The sequence below is a fragment of the Salvelinus alpinus genome, chromosome 6 (genome assembly GCF_045679555.1).
Source record: "Salvelinus alpinus chromosome 6, SLU_Salpinus.1, whole genome shotgun sequence".
NCBI lineage: Eukaryota > Metazoa > Chordata > Actinopteri > Salmoniformes > Salmonidae > Salvelinus > Salvelinus alpinus.
This window is the reverse complement of record NC_092091.1, coordinates 50,133,060-50,160,873: the sequence shown is the minus strand read 5'-3', so window position 1 is coordinate 50,160,873 and position 27,814 is coordinate 50,133,060. Positions and strand designations below refer to the sequence as shown.

Sequence of the window (27,814 nt, the reverse complement as noted above, 5' to 3'; positions counted from 1 at the left end):
TTATAGCCATAGCACCTGGTTGGTTAGCTACCTGCAGATTCATGCAGGGTAGTAACGTCACGAGTTGTGATTATGTTCCATTGTTTAGCTATCTAGCTAACATTAGCTGGCTGGCTAACTAATGTTACGACATGTGTTGGGATTCATTGTTTACCTAGCTAGCTATCTAGCTACATTTCTTAACAAAAGACTCTCGTTTTAGTGTGCCAGAGCGCAGAATAACTTCTTTGGGCTGCAGGGGCAGTATTGAGTAGCTTGGATGAAAGGTGCCCATTTCAAACGGCCTCGTACTCAATTCTTGCTCGTACAATATGCATATTATTATTACTATTGGATAGAAAACACTCTCTAGTTTCTAAAACCGTTTGAATTATATCTGTGAGTAAAACAGAACTCATTTTGCAGCAAACTTCCTGACAGGAAGTGGAAAATCTGAAATCGATGCTCTGTTCCAGGGCATCCCTATTCATTTGCTTGATATGTATTAGTATACATGCACTTCATACGCCTTCCACTAGATGTCAACAGGCAGTGAGAGAAGAAATGGAGTGTATATCTTGATCTGAGGTCGAATAAGAGCTCTTGGCATGACGTGACACCAATTTCCTGTTTTCTGGAAGGCGCGAGAAGGAACCGGGTATTGCCTTCTGAAAAGCTGTCGTTATAGACGGCTACTATCTCCGGCTTTGATTTTATTTGATAAATGTGACAATATCATCGTAAAGTATGTTTTTTCAATATAGTTTTATCATATTATTGAAATTTCTTCAGGAGGTTAGGCGTGTTGCGTTCTCTGCGTTTGTTCAGGAAGGAGAGCTTCGCGCCACTTGGCTAGTGTGCTTGCTAATTCAAGAGGGAAAAATGCCATTCTAAAACCAAACAACGATTGTTCCCGACAAAGGACCCCTTGTACAACATTCTGATGGAAGATCATCAAAAGTAGGACCCATTTATGATGTTATTTCATATATCTGTCGAACATGTGTACTATTAGTTTGCGCCCAGATTTTGGGCGCTCTCTCACCATAACGTAAGCTGCATGTCGTAATGAAGTTATTTTTAGAATTCTAACACGGCAATTGCATTAAGAACTAAGCTATCTTTAATTTGCTGTCCAACATGTATTTTTTAGTAAAGTTTATGAATAGTTATTTGATTAGATTAGGTGCCTCTCCAAGATTTCTCCGGACATTGTTATTGCATTTTGCCTAGTATTCACATTGTATAACCACGATTTGTGCCGCTAAATATGCACATTTTCGAACAAACAATATATGTATTGTGTAATATGATGTTATAGGACTGTCATCTGATGAATTTTGAGAAGGTTAGTGAAAAAATTAATATTTTTTGCTGGTTTATTCGTTATCGCTACTGTTGGCTTGAATCAATGCTGTTGTGTTTTTGGCTATTGTGGTAAGCTAATATAATGCTATATTGTGTTTTCGCTGTAAAACACTTAAAGAATCGGAAATATTGGCTGGATTCACAAGATGTTTGTCTTTAATTTGCTGTACACCATGTATTTTTCAGAAATGTTTTATGATGAGTATTTAGGTATTTCAATTTGGTCTCTGTAATTGTTCTAGCTGCTTCGGTGCTATTTCCGATTGTAGCTGCAATGTAAAACTATGATTTATACCTCAAATATGCACATTTTTCGAACAAAACATAGATTTATTGTATAACTTGTTATAAGACTGTCATCTGAAGTTGTTTCTTGGTTAGTTTGGTTGGTTCTTGGTTAGTTAGGTTGGTTTTGTGCAAGCTACCTGTGCTGTGAAAAATGTCTGTGCTTTTTTGTATTTGGTGGTGAGCTAACATAAATATACGTGGTGTTTTCGCTGTAAAACATTTTAAAAATCGGACATGTTGGCTGGATTCACAAGATGTGTATCTTTCATTTGCTGTATTGGACTTGTTAATGTGTGAAAGTTAAATATTTCTAAAAAACATATTTTGAATTTCGCGCCCTGCACTTGGACGGGCTGTTGTCATAAGTGTACCGGCACCGCCCTGCAGCCATAAGAAGATAACTGATTCATTTTTGAACACTCAACACCGGTTGAATATGTCCGGTGTCAGTAAACCTCGGTAACAAAGCGTAATTCAATTGTTGCCAGCAGCACAGTTAGTCCGACGCTCCGGATAACATGAAAAAAGCCTAACCAGCTCAGCTAGGGAGAGTAAAATGGTCAGAGTGGGGTGTTCTCTCATTATGTGTCTGGAAGTAGCTAGCCAATGTTAGCCAGTTAGCTTGCGTGCTTGACTGTCGTTGTAAGGTCAGAGCTTTCGGGAACAACCCTACTTATTGGCCAGAGCGTCCAGTGTGCGCTCTGAACGCGAAACGCTATGAATTTACTGACAGCACAGTTGAAGTCACCAACGCTCTGGATAACATAACAGCCTAACCAGCTCTGCTAGGGCGAGTAATGTTCAGTGACCTGTTCTCTCTCTCTTTGATGTCTGGAAGTAGCTGGAAAAAAACAGAAATTAAAATGTTGCTACATAAGACCAAATCCAGGTGGTGAGTCACAAATTAGGTTACTTACAATGTGTCTACCAATGCCCCTGGTGTAATGTACATTTGCTGAAGCATTATGACAACACTGCATCATAACGGTAGGGAAAAACTGAGCTGGGCTTGGGTCATTGATAAGTCATTGTCTCAACGCAGCCTTATAATTCTGTGAAAGGATCCAGGAACCCACATTATTTGGGTGTATCCCATCCCCCTTATAAAACGTATTTTGTTTCCAAAAGGTTTCGAAATTCTCAACAAAATGTACACCCATTGAGCTGCAATAATCACGTAGCCAGTTGTGAAGAGAAAGAATCCTGCTAAAGCGTTCAATGCCACAATTCAGTGAGGGCACAGGGCCAGATATGATGAGTCTTTTGTTCGTGTTTAGCAGAGAGCCAATCAGCTCTTTAAAATCCAGTTTCAACTGTTCAGAGCTGCCCTTCATAATATCATTACCCACATGGACTACGATAGAATCGATTTTCATGTCCTGATGTAATACATTCGGGAGCAGCTTAGCAATGTAATTTACTCAAGCTCCGAGGTAGGACCCTTGTTTTAGCACCAGGAATGGTCATATTTCTTACCATGGAGCTGCCCAAAATCACGAATGGCGAGAAAATCAAGAAAATCCGCCCACTCCCACGCTTCACAGGATTCGGAGAACTCTTTATGGATGGGTGAAAGGCAGGATAACTTGAACCCTTTGCTCCCAATGCCTGGTGCAGGCCTCCGACAGATGGAGAAGCCCCACTTGATTCAGAGCAGGGGCGGAAGGTTGTCGACTTCAAAATCGTAGTAGCACTGCGGCCGCAGACACAGGCACCCCCACAGACGAAGGTGCAGGAAGATCAGGCTCCAGGATGGCAAGACTATTTGTTGTTTGTATCCGCTCCGGGCCTCTCGTTGGGAATGTAGACTGCTTTGCAGGAGGCCGCTGTCTTCAGCTTCCACGGCTCGTGACATGCGGCCATCGTTAATTGCCTTTCTCCTTGTGCTGTGCTCATTCGACTCCGCTATCAGACGGGGGAGATGTGATGTGCCATTCATCTGCCGTGAAGGCGGATGATCTCATCACGGTATAAATTAAGCAGCAGCAGCTGAAAAGATGAGCTCCTACAAATATTGAAATTTAAATGTTTTTTTAGAGTAAAGTACATCGAAAAAAAAAATCAAAAGAAAACTGCAAACTGAATAGGAGACCAAACAAGCAGCAAACAAAGAAGAAAGGCTTTTGAAAAAGTAACAATTTTTCATAAAATTATACCGTTTTCTTAGCTAGCTAAGTTGTTTACCTGTTGCTAGGCAGTTGCTAGGGACATTCCTGAAAGAAGCTAGCTAGCTAACAAGGAGTGTCTAGTTGGCAGAAGAGAAGAAGGGACAAAGAAGGGACAAAGTGGGACAAAATAAGGACAGAAGAAAAGGGAAAGGGGACATTAAGGTGAAGCAGTCCTCTAAAGACACAAAAGACAATAATACAAGAAACAACACTTCTATTGCCTCTCCCTCTACGATACGCACTCCCGGTTTGGTTTGGAGCGAGTAGTTGCATTCCGCTTTGCTCCACAGGTAGTATTACAGGTAGTATTACATTTCATTTCATTACAGTACAACAGTTTGATTTGTTTGATCTTAGCTGGCTACATAGCCGTCTTTGTATCCAAGATAATTGTGTAGTCTAGAGTAATTGTCGAGGTTACCTAGCCAGTTAGAGGTTACCTAGCCAGCTACACTTTCAAACAAAGTCAACAACGCAGCCACTGCTAGCTAGCCTATTTCACCAGCCAGCAGTACTATATCATTTTAGTCAATAAGATTTTTTGCAACGTAAGCTTAACTTTCTGAACATTCGAGACGTGTAGTCCACTTGTCATTCCAATCTCCTTTGCATTAGCGTAGCCTCTTCTGTAGCCTGTCAACTATGTGTCTGTCTATCCCTGTTCTCTCCTCTCTGCACAGACCATACAAACGCTTCACACCGCGTGGCCGCTGCTACTCTAACCTGGTGGTCCCAGCGCGCACGACCCACGTGGAGTTCCAGGTCTCAGGCAGCCTCTGGAACTGCCGATCTGCGGCCAACAAGGCAGAGTTCATCTCAGCCTATGCTTCCCTCCAGTCCCTCGACTTCTTGGCACTGACGGAAACATGGATTACCACTGATAACACTGCTACTCCTACTGCTCTCTCCTCGTCTGCCCACGTGTTCTCGCACACCCCGAGAGCTTCTGGTCAGCGGGGTGGTGGCACTGGGATCCTCATCTCTCCCAAGTGGACATTCTCTCTTTCTCCCCTGACCCATCTGTCTATCGCCTCCTTTGAATTCCATGCTGTCACAGTTACCAGCCCTTTCAAGCTTAACATCCTTATCATTTATCGCCCTCCAGGTTCCCTTGGAGAGTTCATCAATGAGCTTGACGCCCTGATAAGTTCCTTTCCTGAGGATGGCTCATCTCTCACAGTTCTGGGTGACTTTAACCTCCCCACGTCTACCTTTGACTCATTCCTCTCTGCCTCCTTCTTTCCACTCCTCTCCTCTTTTGACCTCACCCTCTCACCTTCCCCCCCTACTCACAAGGCAGGCAATACGCTTGACCTCATCTTTACTAGATGCTGTTCTTCCACTAATCTCATTGCAACTCCCCTCCAAGTCTCTGACCACTACCTTGTATCCTTTTCCCTCTCGCTCTCATCCAACACTTCCCACACTGCCCCTACTCGGATGGTATCGCGCCGTCCCAACCTTCGCTCTCTCTCCCCCGCTACTCTCTCCTCTTCCATCCTATCATCTCTTCCCTCTGCTCAAACCTTCTCCAACCTATCTCCTGATTCTGCCTCCTCAACCCTCCTCTCCTCCCTTTCTGCATCCTTTGACTCTCTATGTCCCCTATCCTCCAGGCCGGCTCGGTCCTCCCCTCCTGCTCCGTGGCTCGACGACTCATTGCGAGCTCACAGAACAGGGCTCCGGGCAGCCGAGCGGAAATGGAGGAAAACTCGCCTCCCTGCGGACCTGGCATCCTTTCACTCCCTCCTCTCTACATTCTCCTCTTCTGTCTCTGCTGCTAAAGCCAATTTCTACCACTCTAAATTCCAAGCATCTGCCTCTAACCCTAGGAAGCTCTTTGCCACCTTCTCCTCCCTCCTGAATCCTCCTCCCCCTCCTCCCCCCTCCTCCCTCTCTGCTGATGACTTCGTCAACCATTTTGAAAAGAAGGTCGACGACATCCGATCCTCGTTTGCTAAGTCAAACGACACCGCTGGTTCTGCTCACACTGCCCTACCCTGTGCTTTGACCTCTTTCTCCCCTCTCTCTCCAGATGAAATCTCGCGTCTTGTGACGGCCGGCCGCCCAACAACCTGCCCGCTTGACCCTATCCCCTCCTCTCTTCTCCAGACCATTTCCGGAGACCTTCTCCCTTACCTCACCTCGCTCATCAACTCATCCTTGACCGCTGGCTACGTCCCTTCCGTCTTCAAGAGAGCGAGAGTTGCACCCCTTCTGAAAAAACCTACACTCGATCCCTCCGATGTCAACAACTACAGACCAGTATCCCTTCTTTCTTTTCTCTCCAAAACTCTTGAACGTGCCGTCCTTGGCCAGCTCTCCTGCTATCTCTCTCAGAATGACCTTCTTGATCCAAATCAGTCAGGTTTCAAGACTAGTCATTCAACTGAGACTGCTCTTCTCTGTGTCACGGAGGCGCTCCGCACTGCTAAAGCTAACTCTCTCTCCTCTGCTCTCATCCTTCTAGACCTATCGGCTGCCTTTGATACTGTGAACCATCAGATCCTCCTCTCCACCCTCTCCGAGCTGGGCATCTCCGGCGCGGCCCACGCTTGGATTGCGTCCTACCTGACAGGTCGCTCCTACCAGGTGGCGTGGCGAGAATCTGTCTCCGCACTACGTGCTCTCACCACTGGTGTCCCCCAGGGCTCTGTTCTAGGCCCTCTCCTATTCTCGCTATACACCAAGTCACTTGGCTCTGTCATATCCTCACATGGTCTCTCCTATCATTGCTATGCAGACGACACACAATTAATCTTCTCCTTTCCCCCCTCTGATAACCAGGTGGTGAATCGCATCTCTGCATGTCTGGCAGACATATCAGTGTGGATGACGGATCACCACCTCAAGCTGAACCTCGGCAAGACGGAGCTGCTCTTCCTCCCGGGGAAGGACTGCCCGTTCCATGATCTCGCCATCACGGTTGACAACTCCATTGTGTCCTCCTCCCAGAGTGCTAAGAACCTTGGCGTGATCCTGGACAACACCCTGTCGTTCTCAACTAACATCAAGGCGGTGACCCGTTCCTGTAGGTTCATGCTCTACAACATTCGCAGAGTACGACCCTGCCTCACGCAGGAAGCGGCGCAGGTCCTAATCCAGGCACTTGTCATCTCCCGTCTGGATTACTGCAACTCGCTGTTGGCTGGGCTCCCTGCCTGTGCCATTAAACCCCTACAACTCATCCAGAACGCCGCAGCCCGTCTGGTGTTCAACTTTCCCAAGTTCTCTCACGTCACCCCGCTCCTCCGCTCTCTCCACTGGCTTCCAGTTGAAGCTCGCATCCGTTACAAGACCATGGTGCTTGCCTACGGAGCTGTGAGGGGAACGGCACCTCCGTACCTTCAGGCTCTGATCAGGCCCTACACCCAAACAAGGGCACTGCGTTCATCCACCTCTGGCCTGCTCGCCTCCCTACCTCTGAGGAAGTACAGTTCCCGCTCAGCCCAGTCAAAACTGTTCGCTGCTCTGGCACCCCAATGGTGGAACAAACTCCCTCACGACGCCAGGTCAGCGGAGTCAATCACCACCTTCCGGAGACACCTGAAACCCCACCTCTTTAAGGAATACCTAGGATAGGATAAAGTAATCCTTCTAACCCCCCCCCCCCCCTTAAAAGAGTTAGATGCACTATTGTAAAGTGGTTGTTCCACTGGATATCATAAGGTGAATGCACCAATTTGTAAGTCGCTCTGGATAAGAGCGTCTGCTAAATGACTTAAATGTAATGTAAATGTATCTCTGTGCATCACAGGAGGTTGGTGGCATCTTAATTGTGGAGAACGGGCTCGTGGTAATGGCTGAAGCGGAATCAGTGGAATGGTATCAAATACATCAATTACATGGTTTCCATGTATTTGATGCCATTCCATTCGCTCCGTTTCAGCCATTATTATGAGCCGTCCTCCCCTCCGCAGCCTCCATTGTTGTGCATTCATATTGCCCTCGATAAAATTGTGTTCGTTGTCTATAGCTTATGCCTGCCCATACCATAACTCCACCGGCACCATGGGGCACTCTGTTCACAACGTTGACAGCAGCAAACTGCTCGCCCACACTACGCCATACACGCTGTCTGCCATCTGCTCGGTACAGTTGAAACCGGGATTCATCCGGGAAGAGCACACTTCTCCAGCGTGCCAGTGGCCATCAAAGGTGAGCATTTGCCCACTGAAGTTTTTGACGACGCCAAACTGCAGTCAGGTGAGGAAGACGAGCACGCAGATGAGCTTGCCTGAGACTGTTTCTGACAGTTTGTGCAGAAATTCTTTGGTTGTGCAAAGTTGTGCAAGTTTCATCAGCTGTCCGGATGGCTGCGGCTGATGGTAGAGAAATGAACAATAAATTCTCTGGCAACAGCTGTGGTGGAATTTATTGCATTCAGCATGCCAATTGCAAGCTCCATCAACACTTGAGACATCTGTGGAATTGTGTTATGACAAAACTGCACATTTTAGAGTTGGTGTTTATTTTCCCCAGCACAAGGTGCACTTGTGTAATGACCATGCTGTTTAGTAAGCTTTTTGATTTCAGGTGGATGGTCTACCCTGGTAAAGGAGAAATGCTCACTAACAGGGATGTAAATAAATTTGTGTCCAACATTTGAGGGAAATATGCTTTTTGTTTATGTGGAACATTTCTGGGATCTGTTATGTCAGCTCATGAAACATGGGACCAACAGTTTACATGTTGCGTTTATATTTAATTCAGTGTATTTTTGTACAGTGTACTTATGGCTGCCTAGTTAGATTTTTTAAATTTTTTAAATTTTACCTTTAATTATACAGGTTTTTTCTCACTGAGATAATATCTCTTTTCCAAGAGAGACCTGGTCCAATAGCAGCAGGGGGAACAACGTTTCAGACAAAACAACTTACATACACTAACACAACATTAAACAAAACTATAAACACACATACAGTACAACAATTACATATTACATTAAAAACACAAACATCTTGACTAAAAACAGCTGGCCTAAAAACATTACACTCTTCTATGATATATACATCGATCAAGTGTTTAAACTCCACCAACAAAACTAAATCATCACATTTTAAAATGTTCAGGAGAGAATTCCAGGACCACGGTGCTAAGTAACTAAAACAATTTCTACCATGACCTGTTCTAATTTTTGGTACTGTTAGAAGCATATCAGAATGGGACCGTAATTGATATTTATTTACTGACCGGACTAAAAAAGAACAGAGATAAAATGGCATTTTACCCAATATGGCCTTATAAATCAGTTTATACCAGTGTTTAAGCCTACGCAAGGTCAATGACGACCAGCCAACAGCGCTGTAGAGATCACAATGATGTGTTAGACATTTCTGATGTGTAATGAACCTGAGGGCTGCATGATACACTGAATCAAGTGCTCTCAGGGTAGTGGCTGAGGCCTGCATATACAGTGGGGAGAACAAGTATTTGATACACTGCCGATTTTGCAGGTTTTCCTACTTACAAAGCATGTAGAGGTCTGTAATTTTTATCATAGGTACACTTCAACTGTGAGAGACTTATCATCAGCTTATCATCAACCCACACATCCAAATATTTGTACACTTTAAATTGCTCTTTGGTATGTCCAGCAAATCTAGCAATGACATGATTTGAAACATGCCTGGCATTTGAAAATACCATGCATTTTGTTTTACCTGAATTTAGAATCAGCTTTAAATCATACAGATTCTGTTGTATGATGTTAAATGCTCTTTGGGCATTTTCAAAAGCTAAAGAAACTACTACCACTTGAATAAAGAACAGTATCATCTGCATAAAAATGAACATCCGCTGTTTCAATAAGATCCCCAATGTTGTTGATATACAAAATGAACAACAATGGGCCCAAAATAGAACCTTGCGGAACACCTGAGCACACCTCTATGGACTTACAACCATCCGCCATTACACATTGTGTACGATTTGATAGGTAATTTATAAACCAATCTAGAGCATGACCAGTAATTCCACAACATTTTAACCTTTGCACTAACACAGCATGGTCCACGGTGTCAAAAGCCTTCGACAAATCAATAGAAACAGACACACAATGTAACTTCTTATCAAGAGCACAGTGGATGTCATTTAAAACCTTCAATGTTGCTGAAACAACAGTGCTGTGGCCAGACCTAAAACCTGATTGCATTCCATTTAAGATGTTGTTTTCTTGGAAGTAGGTCTTTAGCTGCCTACTAACTAAGGACTCCAGTACCTTTGACAGTACAGACAATTTTGATGTGGGTCGATAGTTGTCAAGTAGCGAGGGATCTCCACCTTTCAGGAGAGGCAGTACAAAAGCAGATTTCCATAACTTGGGGATTTCCTTAACATCAAGCGTAAGGTTAAAAATACATGTTAAGGGAGGAGCAATGATGTCTGCGGCTAGGTAAGGAGGCGGGGGTCTAGTTCATCAGGGCCAGGGGATTTTTTTAAATCAATTTCTTTCAGGGCTTTACACACTTCTGAAACAGAGAAGGATGAAAAGGAGAACCTGGTGAAGGAGTGCACAGGGGTGTCAGGTAAATTTATAGGGGGCTCAATTATACCTTTGACCTTTTCAAATAAACTGCCTGCATCTAAAAAATGCTGGTTCAAGGCTTTCAGAATGGAGGTTCTCTCAGTTACAATCTGTGTGTCGACCAACAATTGTTTAGGAAGCTGTGTATCTTTTCTGCACTCCAAACCTTTCACTACTTGCCAAAATTTGGATGGATTATTTAAATTTTGTGAAGTAGATTTCAGGTAGTGGTCTGCTTTCAATTTACGGATCATAGCCACACCCATATTTCGAAGACGTTTAAAAGCCTTCCAATCATCTGCCAAACCAGTCCCTCTTGCTTTAGCCCACATAGCATTTCGTTCCCTTATGATTTAAGTTCCTTAGTAAACCAAGGGTTCTCTCTGCCCTTAATCCTGAATTTTTTTAAAGGGGCATGCCTATTGCATACATCCTGGAATGCGTTGTGGAAGTAAGAAAAGGCTAGTTCAACATCAGGGATTAATTCCATTCTATTCCATTCAATGCTAGATACATCATGTGAAAAACCTTGAATATCAAACCGCTTCCAGTTTCTTTTCGTAATAACACGTGGAGATTTCTTAGGAATTTTACCATCTCTCACACAGGCAATAGCACAGTGATCACTTATGTCATTTACAAAAATACCAGATAGACTAGATAGGTAGTATATTTCCCATGTACCAAGATGACCGCTCATCTTGCCTCATTGAGCGTACCCAGCAGTGCTGGTGGCATTAGCTCATTCTACACATAGTTAGTTTTCACGCATGGGCCTATTTGTCAGTCATGTATGGTCGAATGACCTTCACTGGGCAATTGAGAGCTCTTAAACTGCGCTTTCTGCCGTACACGTAGTAATCGGCTGGCTGGGGTTCTGCTGTTTTTGGGGATTTGATATATAGCATGTTGTGCTTACTGCCTATAGTTGTATTTTCATCTTTATATGACGCTTCGCTCTGGCAGTAAAGGCGCAGACCCCTAAGGCCAAACCAAGCATTATTCTCTTTTCTAATAACTGGTTAAATGTACTCTACCGTTCAAAAGTTTGGCGTCACTTAGAAATGTCCTTGTTTTTGAAAGAAAAGCATATTTTTTGTCGATCAAAATAACACCAAATTGATCAGAAATACAGTGTATACATTGTTATTGTTGTAAATGACAATTGTAGCTGGAAAAAGGCAGATTTTTTTTATGGAATATCTACATAGGCGTACAGAGGCCCATTATCAGCAACCATCACTACTGTGTTCCAATGGCAAGTTGTGTTAGCTAATTCAAGTTTATAATTTTAAAAGGCTAATTGATCATTAGAAAACCCTTGCAATTATGTTAGCACAGCTGAAAACTGTTGTCCTGATTGAAGAATCAATAAAACTGGCCTTCTTTAGACTAGTTGAGTATCTGGAGCATCAGCATTTGTGGGTTTGATTACAGGCTCAAAATGGCCAGAAACAATTAGCTTTCTTCTGAAACTCATCAGTCTATTCTTGTTCTGAGAAATGAAGGCTATTCGATGCGAGAAATTGCCAAGAAACTGAAGTACATTAGTGTCCAGTTTTAGAAACAGACGTCTCACAAGTCCTCAACTGGCAGCTTCATTAAATAGTACCCGCAAAACACTGCGCCACCCGAATCTCCCGGGTGGCGCAGTGGTCTAGGGCACTGCATCGCAGTGCTAGCTGCGCCACCAGAGTCTCTGGGTTCGCGCCCAGGCTGGGCTGGGTTCGTGCCCAGGCTCTGTCGCAGCCGGCCGCAACCGGGAGATCCGTGGGGCGACGCACAATTGGCATAGCGTCGTCCGGGTTAGGGAGGGTTTGGCCGGTAGGGAGGGTTTGGCCGGTAGGGATATCCTTGTCTCAGTATGTAAAAATGTAATAAAATGTATGCACTCTACTGTAAGTCGCTCTGGATAAGAGCGTCTGCTAAATGACTAAAATGTAAAAAAAAAATTAAAAAATGTAGTCTCAATATCAACAGTGAAGAGGCGACTCCGGGATGCTGGCCTTCTAGGCAGAGTTCCTCTGTCCAGTGTCTGTGGGCAAAAGAACATCTTAATCTTTTTTTTTTATTGGCCTGTCTGAGAGATGGCTTTTTCTTTGCAGCTCTGCCTAGAAGGCCAGCATCCCGGAGTCGCCTCTTCACTGTTGATATCTCACTTTCAATCCTAGGAAGAGGAGGACGGGTGTCGGGTTTTTAACAAGGTGCTGTGTTCCTTCTCAGAAAAAGAAGGGAGTGGGAAGAACAGAGTGGCGGAGAGATTAAGTGTTCAGCTGAGAATTTGAGATGCATAATTTATTAGGGACAAAGTAATTAAACAGCTGAGAGAGGCCCGGAGGACAGACGCAGTCTGGATCAGGTAAAGGAGATGGAGGAGGGGGAACACTGGTTCCATCCCAAATGGCACCCTTTTCCGTAAATAGTGCAGTACTTTTGTCCAGAGCCCATAGACCCATAATTAAGAATGAGTGAGGTAGAGCTTGTTGAATATCACGGCCCAGCCACATGGCATCAAGTGTAGTGAGTACCCAGATATATATTCTGCATAAGATCGAATACTCTGGAGGCCAACTGCCCAGACCCAGTACTGGTGGTAGCTGGTAATACTAATGGTGCACATGTGTAAAACGTAATCCTCAGTCTGAAGTGTCGCCACTTGCATTGCCGAATTGCTAGCTTTTTGCGTGGCACAGACTGATAAGACGCTCCAGGAGGGCGTTCACATGTGCTAACAAAGGCAGTGTGTTATGTTCGTCATATAGCTCCTGCGAGTTGTATGGGTCTGTTGACTCACTGTATTGTTATCCAGAAGAGCCACCGTACTTTGGCTAAACGTTGTTTTTATGCTAGCTGAGGAATGTGAGCATGTTAGAGTGAAAACGAATAAACCCAGGTCGTTTATAAATAACAAAATCTTGTTCTTCCAACACAACATTGGCAAAGAGGATGGCTGATCCCACACTCTTCATACCCACCATCTCTCTTCCTCCTCTGGACCCGTTTCTGTCTCACCCAGGCGGATCTGTCATTCCCTGAGAGCAATGGAAAGGCTAGTTTGAAACGTACATTCCAGCCATAGGACTGGATACTGTTGCCGGCACCAGGAAACGTGCTAGCCTCCTACACTGCCTCGGAGAAGAGGCATTTTCAGCACTTTGAGACCTGCGGCCTCATACGAAGAAACAATAGCAGCACTTAACGGAAATTGTTTTAAATCTGAAAACGTTCTACTGAGACAGCTTCTGTTCAAACGATGTCAGTGAGCTGGTGAGTCAGCTAGCTGGTGAGTCAGCTAACCAGTTTGTAGCTGATTTGAAAGCTCTAGCACAGTAATGAAATTTCGGAGCATTACAAGACGAACTGATGAGAGATCAGCTGATTGAAAAAGAAACGTCCAACCCCAAGGTACAGAAAAGACTGTTACTTGAAGATGCTAATTTAACGCTTGCTAATTCACTCACACTTGCTCTACAAATTGAATCAGCCACTTAATCTGCTGCTAAAATAGCTGAAACACAAGCTTACCCCACGACAAGTGCTAGCATTAGGAACCAGTCAGTGCAGCAGCTATATACTAGCTATGACGTTTGTGACAGACTCAACCGCCGCAATACAGCTTGCACGGCCCCACCAAGGGCACCAGCAGAGGCGCTGTGGAAATTGTGGATCTACCCATCACGTTACAAGGGCTCCAGATTGCCCAGCTAATGGCCAGACATGCAGACGCTATCAAATGTTGAACCATTTTGCAAAGTGGTAACGCTCCACAGCCGCTGATGCAGCAGCACAACCACGTGCCTATGACAGCCACAAGGCAGTGAGCCATACAGTGGGGCCCCACTCAGTGAACTTTACTATGTGCCCCCTCCACCTGGAAGAGAGCTGCGTTCCCGCTCTCCTTGACACCGGTGCAAAGGTGTCTATGCTAAATTGAACAACATACAACCAGTACTTTTGGCACTTACTACTGCAGCTTCCTTCCACCACGCTTTGTGGCTATGGTCAGAGCAAGCTAGATGTTGTCAGCCTCCTGCACCTCCCAGTATGTTATGGTTCCAAGGCCTTGGACTCCTGCCCATTTCACGTCACATGTCAGAGCGCAAACATCATGGGCCTGGACCTTTTTGTCAGTCTTGAATTCTCTCTACAGGACAACAGTGGGGCAAATATATTTAATGTGTCCTCCCCATGGCATCAACAGTATGCCGAGCTGTTCAGTGGAGTAGGATGCCTGACTGCATTCACACGCAAACCGCTCTTGGACCCCAATGGTCCTCCTGTAATTCAACCGCTGCGTCAGATACCCCTGGCCCTCCGCAAAGACATCGAGGAGGATCTCTAATGGCAGTCAATGCCTCTCCCTGCGTGTCAAACCTGGTGATCCTTCAGAAGAAATCAGGGGGCATCAGAAGCTGCTTTGACATGCGAGCAGCCAACAAATCAGTGGTGCCTGACAAATATCCACTTCCCACAAAGGAGGAGCTGACAGCACACTGCCATGGCTCCCCTGTCTTCTTCAAGCTCGACCTTCAACAGGGCTACATGCAGATTCCTCTTCATCCGGAGAGCAGGAACTTATCAGCCTTCATCACTCACACTGGAATGTATCGCTATAAGCGCATGGCTTTTGGCCTGAGCTCAGCACCAATTTGCTTTCAGAAGATCATGACCACCGTCCTCCCAAGCTGCCCTGGTGTTGTGATCTACCTGGATGACATTGTGGTGCATGGCCAGACGTTGCCACTGACGATGATCGCCTATGGCTGGTGTTCACCAGCTTCAACCGCCATCACCTCACACCTCACACTGATAGGTGTGAGTTCTCAGCGTCAGCTGTAGACTTTGGGGTTCCAGGTGTCATCCACTGGCATCTCTCACTGCAGTTGAATGTGGATGCCATTCTCGAAGTGCACGCCCCCACATCAGTTTACAGTTGGCATCGTTCCCAGGTATGACCGCCTACTACATGCGGTTTCTACAAGAATACTCCTTCATTACGTCACCGCCTCTTAAGCAGGATTCTCCTTGGGACTGGACTCCGGCCTGTCAGGTAGCGATCGAAGAGCTGAAAAGCCCCCTCATCATGTCCCCGACCCTGGCTCACTTCCACTTGAACTGCTACACGCTGGTGACCTTTGACTCCTCAGTAGTGGCTAGGGGGCAGTCCTGTCTCAGCTGCATGATGGTGTCAGATCTTCAGTGCGGAAGCATCAGCATGACATGAAGCAGAGGTTCAACAAGACGCACAGAGCTCAGCCGCCAATCATCAAGGTGTCTGACTGGGTCGTTATATAACAAGATGTGTGTGAGATGGCGCCAAAAGACATGGCCGCTCTGTTTCTGACGCCTAAGCAACTTTGCAGTATACATATTTTTTGTGTTATTTCTCGCATAATTTTGGGATATTAGAGTGACATTTACTCACCAGCATTTCGACCAGAAGTACGACTTTACTGAATTGGATCCTTTGCTCGTAACCCCCAAGGCGATCTTCTGAATATATTACTCGCTAATGTTCAGTCCGTGGACAATAAAGTACACAAGCTCAGGGTGAGGAAAAAATTTCTCCCTATCCACCGGATGTGTACCAAACTCACTTAAAGGGAAGGCAATATATCGAATCTCCCATTCCTCTCAAAAAAAAATATGAAAAAGCTGTGGCGCAGCATCTCACTGCCTTCCTGAAGACTAACAATGTATACAACATGCTTCAGTCTGGTTTTATACCCCATCATAGCACTGAAACTGCACTCGTGAAGGTGGTAAATGCCGTTTTAATGGCGTGCATCTGTCCTTGTGCTCCTAGACCTTAATCCTGCTTTTGATACCATCGATCACCACATTCTTTTGGAGAGATTAGAAACCCGAATTGGTCTACACGGACAAGTTCTGGCCTGGTTTAGATCTTATCTGTCGGAAAGATATCAGTTTGTCTCCTGATGGTTTGTCTTCTGACAAATCAACTTTAAATTCCGATGTTCCTCAAGGTTCCGTTTTAGGACCAGTATTGTTTTCACTATATATTTTACCTCTTGGTGATGTCATTCGGGAACATAATGTTAACTTTCACTGCTATGCGGACGATACACAGCTGTACACAGCTGTACAATGAAAAATTGCCCTCCCTGGAAGCCTGTGTTTCAGACATAAGGAAGTGGATGGCGGCAAATGTTTTACTTTTAAACTTGTACAAAACAGAGATGCTAGTTCTTGGTCCCAAGAAACAAAGAGATCTTCTGTTGGATCTGACAATTAATCTTGATGGTTGTACAGTCATCTCAAATAAAACTGTGAAGGACCTCGGTGTTACTCTGATCTGATCTTTTGACGAACATATTAAGAATATTTCAAGGACAGCTTTTTTCCATCTTCGTAAAATTGCAAAAATCAGAAACTTTCTGTCCAAAAATGATGCAGAAAAATGAGTCCATGCTTTTGTCACTTCTAAATTTGTCACGACTTCCCCCGAAGTCGGCTCCTCTCCTTGTTCGGGCGGCATTCGGCGGTCGACGTCACCGGCTTTCTAGCCATGCCGCTCCATTTTTCATGTATCCATTTGTTTTGTCTTGTTCCCTGCACACCTGGTTTTCATTCCCCAATCAAATCATATATATTTATTCCTCTGTTCCCCATCATGTCTTTGTGTAAGATTGTTTTGGGTTACGTGGTGTTTGTTCGCATACGCTGGTTTGTTCCGTGTTTATTGTTACACGAAGATTGTTACTTTGTTAACTTTATTTAAGTTGTGTCTATTTTTGCGCAATTACACTTTTGCCTAGTTTTGGATGGAGGTTTTTGACGCAGTTGCGTCCTACTGTTATTCTCTCATGCCACAAAAAGTATGCGCCTGTTCACAACTCTCTGCTCTCCTGCACCTGACTTCTTCACCAGCAGCGCCCAGCCTTAACAAGATTAGACTACTGCAATGCTCTACTTTCCGGCTACCCGGATAAAGCACTAAATAATCTTCAGTTAGTGCTAAACACTGGCCCAGGGGTGTGAAGGTGAACGGAAAGGCACTGGAGCGACAAACCGCCCTTGCTGTCTCTGCCTGGCCGGTTCCCTTCTCTCCACTGGGATTCTCTGCCTCTAACCCTATTACGAGGGCTGAGTCACTGGCTTACTGGTGCTCTTCCATGCCGTCCCTAGGAGGGGTGCGTCACTTGAGTGGGTTGAGTCACTGACGTGCTCTTCCTGTCCGGGTTGGCGCCCCCCTTCGTGCCGTGGGGAGATCTTTGTGGGCTATACTCAGGCCTTGTCTCAGGGTAGTAGGTTGGTGGTTGAAGATATCTCTCTAGTGGTGTGGGGGCTGTGCTTTGGCAAAGTGGGTGGAGTTATATCATGCCTGTTTGGCCCTGTCCGGTGGTATCGTCGGACAGGTCCACAGTGTCTCCTGACCCCTCCTGTCTCAACCTCCAGTATTTATTCTGCAATAGTTTGTCGGGGGGCTAGGGTCAGTCTGTTATCTGGAGTATTTCTCCTGTCTCATCCGGTGTCCTGTGTGAATTTAAGTATGCTCCCTCTAATTCTCTCTTTCTCTCTCTATCTTTCTCTCTCTCTTTTCTCGGAGGACCTGAGCCCTACGACCATGCCTCAGGACTACCTGGCCTGATGACTCCTTGCTGTCCCCAGTCCACCTGGTCATGCTGCTGCTCCAGTTTCAACTGTTCTGCCTGCGGCTATGGAACCTTGACCTGTTCACTGGGTGTGCTACCTTGTCCCGGACCTGCTGTTTTGGACTCTCTCTCTACCGCACCTGCTGTCTCTAACTCTGAATGATTGGCTATGAAAAGCAGACTGGCATGTTGTACTCTCTATAACCACTGTGATTATTATTATTTGACCCTGCTGGTCATCTATGAATGTATGAACATCTTGGCCATGTTCTTTTATAATCTCCACCCGGCACAGACTGAAGAGGACGGCCACCCCTCAGAGCCTGGTTTCTCTCTAGGTTTCTTCCTAGGTTCCGGCCTTTCTAGGGTGTTTTTTGTAGCCACTGTGCTTCTACATCTGTATTGCTTGCTGTTTGGGGTTTTAGGCTGGGTTTCTGTACAACACTTTGTGACATCCACTGATGTTAAAAGGGCTTTATAAATACATGTGATTGATTGATTCCACACATTTGTTGTTTGTCATGTAGACTAAGGGGGTGTATTTTTACCTTGTAAAATATCTTGGTATTCTTTGTGTTGAGTGTTGGGTTGACCAGCCTCGTTATTGCAGAGCTCTAACTCCATTCACTTGGTGTGCATGCAACATCAGAGATGACGTACAATGGTTCCAGACACTACCCCACACATCCTGTCTCAGACCTTATCTCTCTCAAGACCGAAGGAGGGAGTGACCTTGAACCCTTATTAATAAGTGAATAAAGTGAATAAAGATTTTTGATTAAGTATAACTCTGACTTGTGTGATAAGTTTGTCTCTCCTCATTTGATAATACAGAATGACCCACCACACCTGACACAGGCAAAAAAGGTTGTCCAGTCTTTTCCAACACCTCGGTCCGTGAAAGACATGGAGAGGTTTCTAGGTACGACAGGATGGTATAATCGCTTCATCCCTCACTAGGCAGACTGCTCTGCTCTCCTCAATGCTCTGAAGAAGAAGGATGTGTCTTCGGCTTGGACATCAGAATGCCAGAGGGCTTTCGAGGACTTGAAGGAGGCCCTAACCAAAGCACCAGTGCTCCTCTCCCCTGACTTAAACAGATGCCAGTAACATTGGACTGTTTTGATACGAGATTGACGGCGGTGAGCAAGTTATTGCCTATGGATCAAAACTGCTGAACTCTGCTAAGTTTAATTAGTCTGTCTCTGAGCGAGAGTGCATAAGTAATTTGGGCGATGGAAAAGTGGCTGTCATTACTGACCACTCAGCCCTGGCCTGGGTGTTCAACCATCCAAAGCTCAATTCAAGACTGGTAAGATGGACGATCAGGCTACAGGAGTTTGATTTCCATGTCACCTACATTAAAGGACAGTGCAACAATGTTCCGGATGCTCTCTCCCGCGCCCCAGTTGGGATACAGAAGCAAGCCACGGTCTGCGTCAGCCAAGCATCCAACAGTCACAAATGTTCACTCCCTGTAGACTAGTCTGACATGGCTTCAGCTCCGCAGTACAATCCAGAGGTGCCGACCATAATGGAGGAAGTCCAGAGCTGAAGACCAAGACATGGACGCATCAGTTATGCCATTGAAAATGGGTATCTGTACCAGTTCATCCCTGTTGGACACAGAGGTCAGAAGTTTCAGCTGTTCGTTCCACAGTGGATGAGAGCGCAGTTCTTGAGATACTTCCATGACAGTCCACTTGGTGGACATCTAGGGAGGCTAAAAACCCTACTCAAAGTGCTGGAAGTTGCGTACTGGCCAGATGTGAGGAAGGATGGATGGAAATACACCAGAGGTGCATTACTTGAAAAAGTATCAACTGACTAAGCTGCCGTGTCATCTACAGTCTACCGCATTCAAGGAGCCAGGATACAAGCTGGGAGTGGATATCATGGAGCCTTTTACCAAAAGCAGAAGGCAACATCAGTACCTCCTTGTGGTTGTTGACTACTGTAGCAAATGTGTTGATTTGTTGCACATGAGAGAGGCGAAGACCCCAAAGATAGTTTCCATTCTCACTGATGAAATATTCACCAGATGGGAAAAGCCAGCCTATCTCGTTTCGAACAGAGGAGCAGAGTTCACTTCCCTTTTTTTCAAACAGGTTTGCCAGCAATGGGGTGTTGTCCAAAAGCTCACTACAGCGTACCATCCACAAACAAATCTGACAGAATGCATCAATCGCACGCTGAAGACCATGATCGCATCCTTTGTAAAGGACAAGCACAGCACTTGCACTTGGTTGTCTGAGTTCCGCTTCTCCATCAACTCTGCCTGGCAGGAATCGACAGGTTTCACACCTGCAGAAATTACAGAAGATTGAAACTGAAGGGTCTGCTTGAAAGGCTCATCAGCAAGTAACCTGATCCAGACCAGAATGCCTTCTCCCTGCTCGATAGGCAAAAGTACATGCTGGAGCAGGTTAGACGCAATGTCGCCAAATCTCAAGAAAAACAGGGGCGTTACTACAATCCCAAACGGCAACAAGTTGCTTTTGAGTGTCCAAAACTGATGCTGGTTTCATGGCCAAGCTAGCTCCGGATTGGAAAGGCTCAGCCAAGGTTCTTAAGAGACTAAGCCCCGTCAACTACTCTGTAGCTCTCCTTATCCAGCCTGACAACAGTGATGTGTATTATGTTCAAAACTTGAAACTGTATTTCAGCCACTCTAAGCCTCGTTTTGAATAGGGCAGGCATATGTAACCCACAAGGTTCCATAGTATCTTGATGTGTTAGGCTGTAGGCTCCGCCTTAGTCACTCCCTAGACACACCCATTGTCACTTCCTGTGGGGAGGTGGGGGGGTGGGGGGTTAGGAAACTTTTGTTGGTTTGAACGTCAAGTTTCTATCATGATATACTTGTGAGTATTGTCTCAGTTTTATTTTGAGCATTTAAAAAAGTCTTCCTTTCAGTGGATTATCCCACTCTGTTTAAAGGACAATGTTTTGGATGACTATTTCTAAGGCCTACTTGACCTTTTGGGGGTTTTGGCTTTGTGGATTTCCTTTGGATTATTTTTCTGAACCGATCAACTGAACTGGTAAAATCTATCGTTATTTAAATTTTTTACCATTTGAATTTATTGGATTTCTTACCTGGATTAGGAACTGAACTGATCAATGACATTTCTTTTTTTGAAGGCTACACTTTGTTGGCTGTATATTTAAAAAATATATTTTTCTGAAATTCACAGAGGCTGGTCCTCCCCTTCCTCCTCTGAGGAGCCTCCACTGTCACAGAGTTCATGAGCATAGTCAATTTAGTAACGCTTTAGTATTAATTTATGAATGATGCGCATGCACACACACACACAACTCCACCGCAACAGTGTCACACTACTCCTGGTACTGTGGTCCTGGATCTTGGACCCACCACTTGGGCAGGGACTAGGATTTGTTTGCGTTTTACACATTAAGCACTGATCAGGGTACCAAATGCTCCAGGATTCTGATCATGCAGGGATAGACTCCATTTACACTTGGTATTAAAGATCTGCATCCAGTGTAGATAACCAGATAACAAAAGCGCATGTGATCTGATTGTGATCATATCTGGCAGACCAACATCAACTGTTCAGAGGAGACTGTGTGAATCAGGCCTTCATGGTCAAATTGCTGCAAAGAAACCACTACTAAAGGACACCAATAAGAAGAAGAGCTTTGTTTGGTCCAAGAAACAAGAGCAATGGACATTAGACCGTTGCAAACCTTCCTTTGGTCTGATGAGTCCAATTTTTTTATTTTTTGTTCCAACCGCCGTGTTTTTGTGAGACGCAGAGTAGGTGAACAGATGATCTCTGCATGTGTGGTTCCCACCGTGAAGCATGGAAGAGGAGGTGTGATGGTGTGGGGGTGCTTTACTGGTGACACTGTCTGTGATTTATTTAGAATTCAAGGCATGGCTACCACAGCATTCTGCAGCGATACGCCATCCCATCTTGTTTGCACTTAGTGGGACTATCATTTGTTTTTCAACAGGACAATGACCCAAAACACATATCCAGGCTGTGTAAGGGCTATTTGACCAAGGAGGATGATGGAGTGCTGCATCAGATGACCTGGCCTCCACAATCACCCGACCTCAACCCAACTGAGATGGTTTGTGATGAGTTGGACCGCAGAGTGAAGGAAAAACACCCAACAAGTGCTCAGCATATGTGGGAACTCCTTCAAGACTGTTGGAAAAGCATTCCAGGTGAAGCTGTTGGAGTGCATGCCAAGAGTGAGCAAATCTGTCATCAAAGCAAAGGGTGGCAACTTTGAAGAATCTCAAATATAAAATATAATTAGATTTTTTTAACACTTTTTTGGTTACTACATGATTCCATATCTGTTATTTTCAAGTTTTTTTGTCTTCACTATTATTCTACAATGTAGAAAAAAGTACAAATAAAGAAAAACCCTTGAATGAGTAGCTGTCCAAACTTTTGACTGGTACTGTATTTTTATACTTTTATGTATACTTATACTCCGGACTCCAACGTTGCTCGTCCTAATTTTTCTATATTTCTTAATTCCATTATTTTACTTTTAGATTTGTGCGTATTGTTTTATGTTGTTAGATATTACTGCACTGTTCGAGCTAGGAACACAAGCATTTCGCTACACCCACAATAACATCTATTAATATGTGTATGCAACCTCAAAAAATGTATTTGATTTGGATTTATATAGCTCCTGTGAGTTTGTTGTGTGGGTCTTTTGACTCACCGTATTGTTATCCAGAAGGGCCACTGTACTTTGGCTAAACGTTGTTGTTATGCTAGCTGAGGAACGTGAGCATGTTCGAGGGATGGCTATAAAACCAGAGTCCTTTATAAAGAACAAAGTCTCATTCTTCCAACACAACACAGAAGTCCTGGGTTCGAGCCTCATTGTGAGATGAAGTGGTACTCACTAAGCAGGCAGCGTCACGTCCTTTACATTAGCACTAGTAATCCAAAAGTAGTGAATCCCTCTGACTAGACACACCACTATACACAATGGAAATTCTCTATTGATCTCGCTTTTAGTCCAGGACTAGGCTTAATCTGTGTCTGGGAAATCGGCCCTGTATGTGCAGTCACGATATAGCTATGCTGCTGCTCTCAGCTATTTTAAAGTGGTCCCACCTGAGTCTGTAGCTGACCTGAATTCTACCTCTGCTCCTGGCTCACTTCTGCTACCCCCCCCCCCCCCCCCCCCCCCACCACTCCCACCATTGCCATCCTCTCTGACTCCCACTGCTTGACATTTAACTCCACAGGTAGGCATTGTAATGTCACTTCCCCCACACCCCACTCCCTTCTCTCTCTCTCTATCCCTCTCTATCCCTTTCTAATTTTCAGGGCATGGTGTTGACGTGGTAAATATTACCTCCTATTGTCATGGCATTATTATCTCCTTCCCACTCTCTTTGTCCTCCTTCTCTCTCCTGAGCCTCCATTTCATTTAATGAGACTCGGATCAAAGAGAGGGAGAGAAGAGCTTCTCCTTTCAGGTGGAGGGGGAGAAGGGAGAGTGGGGACAGTAGGAGGTAACAGCGGGACTCTGATCATGGTTGCCAGAATCCCACAGGGCTCAACTCAATCACCAGTCACATAATAGTTTCCCATCTGCCTGGAAGGAAGTATTCCTGAACATGCACACATGCCCCCCCCCACTGGCGCTTGCTTTCTCTGACCTCCCCCCTTCATATACACACTCTCACGCACACACACATACCTCCAGACTGGGAGCATGTGATAATCGGATGTGAGAAACTGCTGGGGACACTCAGAGCCCATTATCTGAGTAATGATGTCTTATTCATGCTGCAGGAATAGAAGTGTAATTATACTGATCTGTCTCCCTGTGTGCATTTCTCTCTCTCTCCTCTTTCAGTCTCTACTCTACAGAGTGCTGTTGAAGCTACTGTAGACCTTCATTGCAAAACAGTGTGTTTTAATAAATTATTTGGTGACATGTGAATAGAATTTTGTACAGTTGTATCTAAAAAGGGTACATTTTAATGTTGAACTATTTATATTTTTTTCTGAAATTCACTGAGGCTGGTCCTCCCCTTCCTCCTCTGAGGAGCCTCCACTGTCACAGAGTTCATGAGCATAGTCAATTAAGTAATGCTTTAGTATTAATTTATGAATGATGCACATGCACACACACACACACACACAGCTCTACCGCAACAGTCACACTACTCCTGGTACTGTGGTCCTGGATCTTGGACCCACCACTTGGACATGGACTAGGATTAGTTTGCATTTTACACATTAAGCACTGATCAGGGTACCAAATGCTCCAGGATCAGGATCAAACAGGGATAGACTCAATTTACACTTGGTATTAAAGACCTGTATCCAGTTTAAAGAACCAGATAACACAATCGTGATCTGATTGTGATCATATCTGGCAGACCACCTCTGGAGGTGTACAGGCTCACATTGTGTCTGGATCTCTAATGTATCAGGCTACTGAAAGCGCATACAGGGCTTTCGAAAGGAAAGCGCATATAGCGCAGAGAAAGAAAATCAGCATGCATTCAGGGCACATGTGAAGGTGCCCTTAGTGAAAGTGACTCCAAAGGCCTTAATTCCACTTTCCCTCGCTGGGCCATGCGTGGATCAACCCAGCCAGCCAACAGGTAAACAGAGCTGCCATGACACCAGTACCACTGCATTAGTAATAGTGCTTATAAATGAGACGGCTTATTCATGGGTATTACTGAATGTATACAATATTCATGATGAGCTTACTATTAATGAGTTTCCCCTCCCCTCTTCAGTCCAGACTCCACACCTGCAAAAAAGTTGAATGTAAATTCTAAATGTACTCTTGCCAAATGGGACCATTTCTCAGACACAGGTTAAGCCTAGTCCTGGACTGAAAAGCACTTTAAATTGAGAATCTCCAATGAGTTTGCTTTTTAATCCAGGATCAAATTTAATCTGTGTCTGGAAAACCTTTCCTACATGTATTTACACATTTGAGTAAAGCACTTCCATGTTATGCTCAACTGCACTTTGATTCAAGTGAGTAGTAAATCAACTCAGGTTGTCTCTTCCCCAACCCTACTCCTCTCTACGCGGATCATTAGAGTTCATTACAATGCATTAAATCAGGCAAGAGGAAATGGAAGGGGTGTGTTTAGGCATTCATGACTTTAATTATAGAAGACTGGAGTGGCTATGCAGACAATAGAGTGAAGAGCTGTCTAGGGTTTCTCTGACCAGTGTGCCCTTTTGCAGTATATTTGCATTGCTATGTCTCCATTCCTATAATTGTTGCAGCATGACTCAATGGCTGCATCCAAAATGGCACATTATTCCCTATATAGTGCACTACTTTTGACCTGTGCCCAAGAGGGGTGCTGTTATAGAGTGTTATACAGACCAACTTCGGGGAACTTGTAAGTAATGTAAACAATTGACGAAGTTGGATTTTTGGTGGCCCATTATGGATACAGAAAAAAAAGAGGGGGAAAAATGACAACGTTACTTGTGCAGGTCTTTGTCTATCTGACTGAATGTATATTTACCTCTCTTCAGTATTTCAACTTTCTCTGACATTTATTGATGAAATCACAGGAGTAACTTTGACCCCTTTCTTCTTTTCAAGATCAAACAAATGAGGCTGATTGATTGGTATGTTTAAATTGGAAAATTTAAATTGACCTCAACATAAAATTGACCTCAACATAAAACCAAAAAGAAAATGACAAGGGCTTGAGTGAGAGGTCTAACTGTGGCCTAAAAGTGTCCACACATTCATAACTTTTTGAGACAAGTTATAATTAATGAATTATAATTGATGTCATAGCTTTCACCTGGATTCACCTGGTCAGTCTACGTTGGAAAGAGCAGGTGTTCCTAATGTTTTGTACACTCAGTGTTTATTTCCTGCATTTCAAAACATTTTGCCATGGGGCAGAGAGAGAAATATGTAGTTTTATAATGCTATTCTACACATTTTGTCATGAGTCTCAAAGCTTTTTGAAGTATTAAAGAAAATTTCAGTCCTGTTTATAAAGGCTTCATAAAGCCTACATAGGCACTACATAAATGTGTTACAAAGCACATATAACCATATGTCATGCATAACTGTGGCATAATCACCCATGTCAAATGTGGCATAACCCACTATGTCGAATATGATATAAACTTGTGCTTTATATAGGGTGACTTGTTGTGTCGAAGGATGGCATATGCTTTAAAGTGATGTCATGTTAGTCACATTACACCTACTCTTGTTCCCAAACACTTCCACTCAAATACACAGGAGGTCTGGTGGACCAACGCATCAAACTTGCCCTTCATTAGTTTGTCATTAGTTTTAATAAGATAATTATTGCTAAACCCTACCCATATGTACAATTTAAGACTTGTTGACTGTGTTAGTGACGATGAAAAATACTTTCATCAGAATTCTATAGGAACGACCTTACTATGGTCACTCCCACTAAGGCAAACTTTGAATGGTTGATCCCAGGCTTATATGTGCTGTGTGTGCAAAAGCCTGGGGATGACAATACACCAAGAAACACTTACCTTGATGAAAGCCCCCAACCTAAAAAAATTGAAAGAGTCTTTCTTCTGGAACCAAGTTACTTGTTCCTCAGTACACAAACATGCACACAACAAAAACAAGCCATACTGCGCGGTGCTGGGCCCAGTCAGGTCTTTAACACATTCACCCACTGCTCCACTGACCGATCAGCCACAAAATGTTGGCACCATTGTAACAGGTTGTAATCAAGCCCTGGTCTCCAACATGGGAACATAAGAGGTATGTATACCTGGTGTGGTGATCTCAGGTTGGACTACTCCAAATCATCTTGGTTCTAACACACACACAAATGCAAGCTGTGCAGATCCATCAAGCTATTTAAAAACCTCTCACACCCTACAGTAACCTGTGGATCATGAGAAAACCTTCATAAATCAGCAGAATGTTAATAACTTATTTATTGACACTTCATGTAGTGTCCTGTAATACTTAGTTTGAAGTGAGACACCTTTGGTCATTTATAACACACACATAAATGCCTTGTATCATATGACTCTAAAGTAAATAAGGTCAGACACCTTTGGTCATTCATAACACATACAAAAAGTCCAGCAATGCAATTACATTGAATGTTACACAGGGCTGTGAATAGTGTAGCTTGTCCCTGAGCTGGTGGACAAATGGTTCTTGCCTCTCTTTCTGCTGTAGGTACTGCATGTTGGTTCCAACATGTAACAACAAAGAAAGTTAGAAGGTCTGTTAGGAAATGCCTTTGTTAAACCATCTGAATAAGGGCATTTATGTGATGTGCCAGAAACTCTAAATAGGAAGATGGAAATCTCCATTCAGTTCATATTATTATATTCCTCTTTCATTTACAAATCTCATGACGTGACTATGAGACATGGCTGTATCTAGGGGGATTTGTATTTAGCTGAGCCTGCTAGCTAGCTAGCAATTGCTATGAAGTCACCAAAATAATTTGAAATAACAATTGTGGTAGCTACAGTATGTAGTCTAACTCAACACTTAAATACTACAAACTAGTTTAAAGTGCAATAAATAAAGGTTAACTTACTTGTTTTTGGCTGTCCAGTGGCAGCAAAAGTGGGGCATCACATGATCAGCGTCTCGTCAGTGACACTAAAAAAGTACTTCCGGGTCACGGAATTGAGAAAATGTTCTAAATAAAAGTCCCCCACGTAATAGTAGAAATGTGTCAATAACCATTCATTAAATATTATAAATAATTGTCTAAACATTAACAACGATTCATATTTGTTCATATTTAAGTGACATTTGCATTAAATGTGGGTTTTAAAACATGTTCCAAGATCAAATATATGTCCCCAATGTGAATCACTGTACATGGAATACATATTGGC

The 27,814-nt window shown here is 44.1% G+C and overlaps 1 long non-coding RNA gene across 1 annotated transcript in view; it reads right to left on the bottom strand.

Moving 5' to 3' along the window:
- LOC139577604 (uncharacterized) overlaps positions 1–27,558 on the bottom strand; it is a 36,364-nt gene extending 8,806 nt beyond the window's left edge. The window contains exons 1-2 of the long non-coding RNA XR_011675343.1: positions 27,508–27,558; positions 24,680–27,140 (exon numbers count right to left, since the gene is read on the bottom strand). This is a non-coding gene — a long non-coding RNA (uncharacterized lncRNA). The remainder of the gene's footprint in view (positions 1–24,679; positions 27,141–27,507) is intronic.
- Between the last annotated feature and the right edge of the window lie 256 nt (positions 27,559–27,814).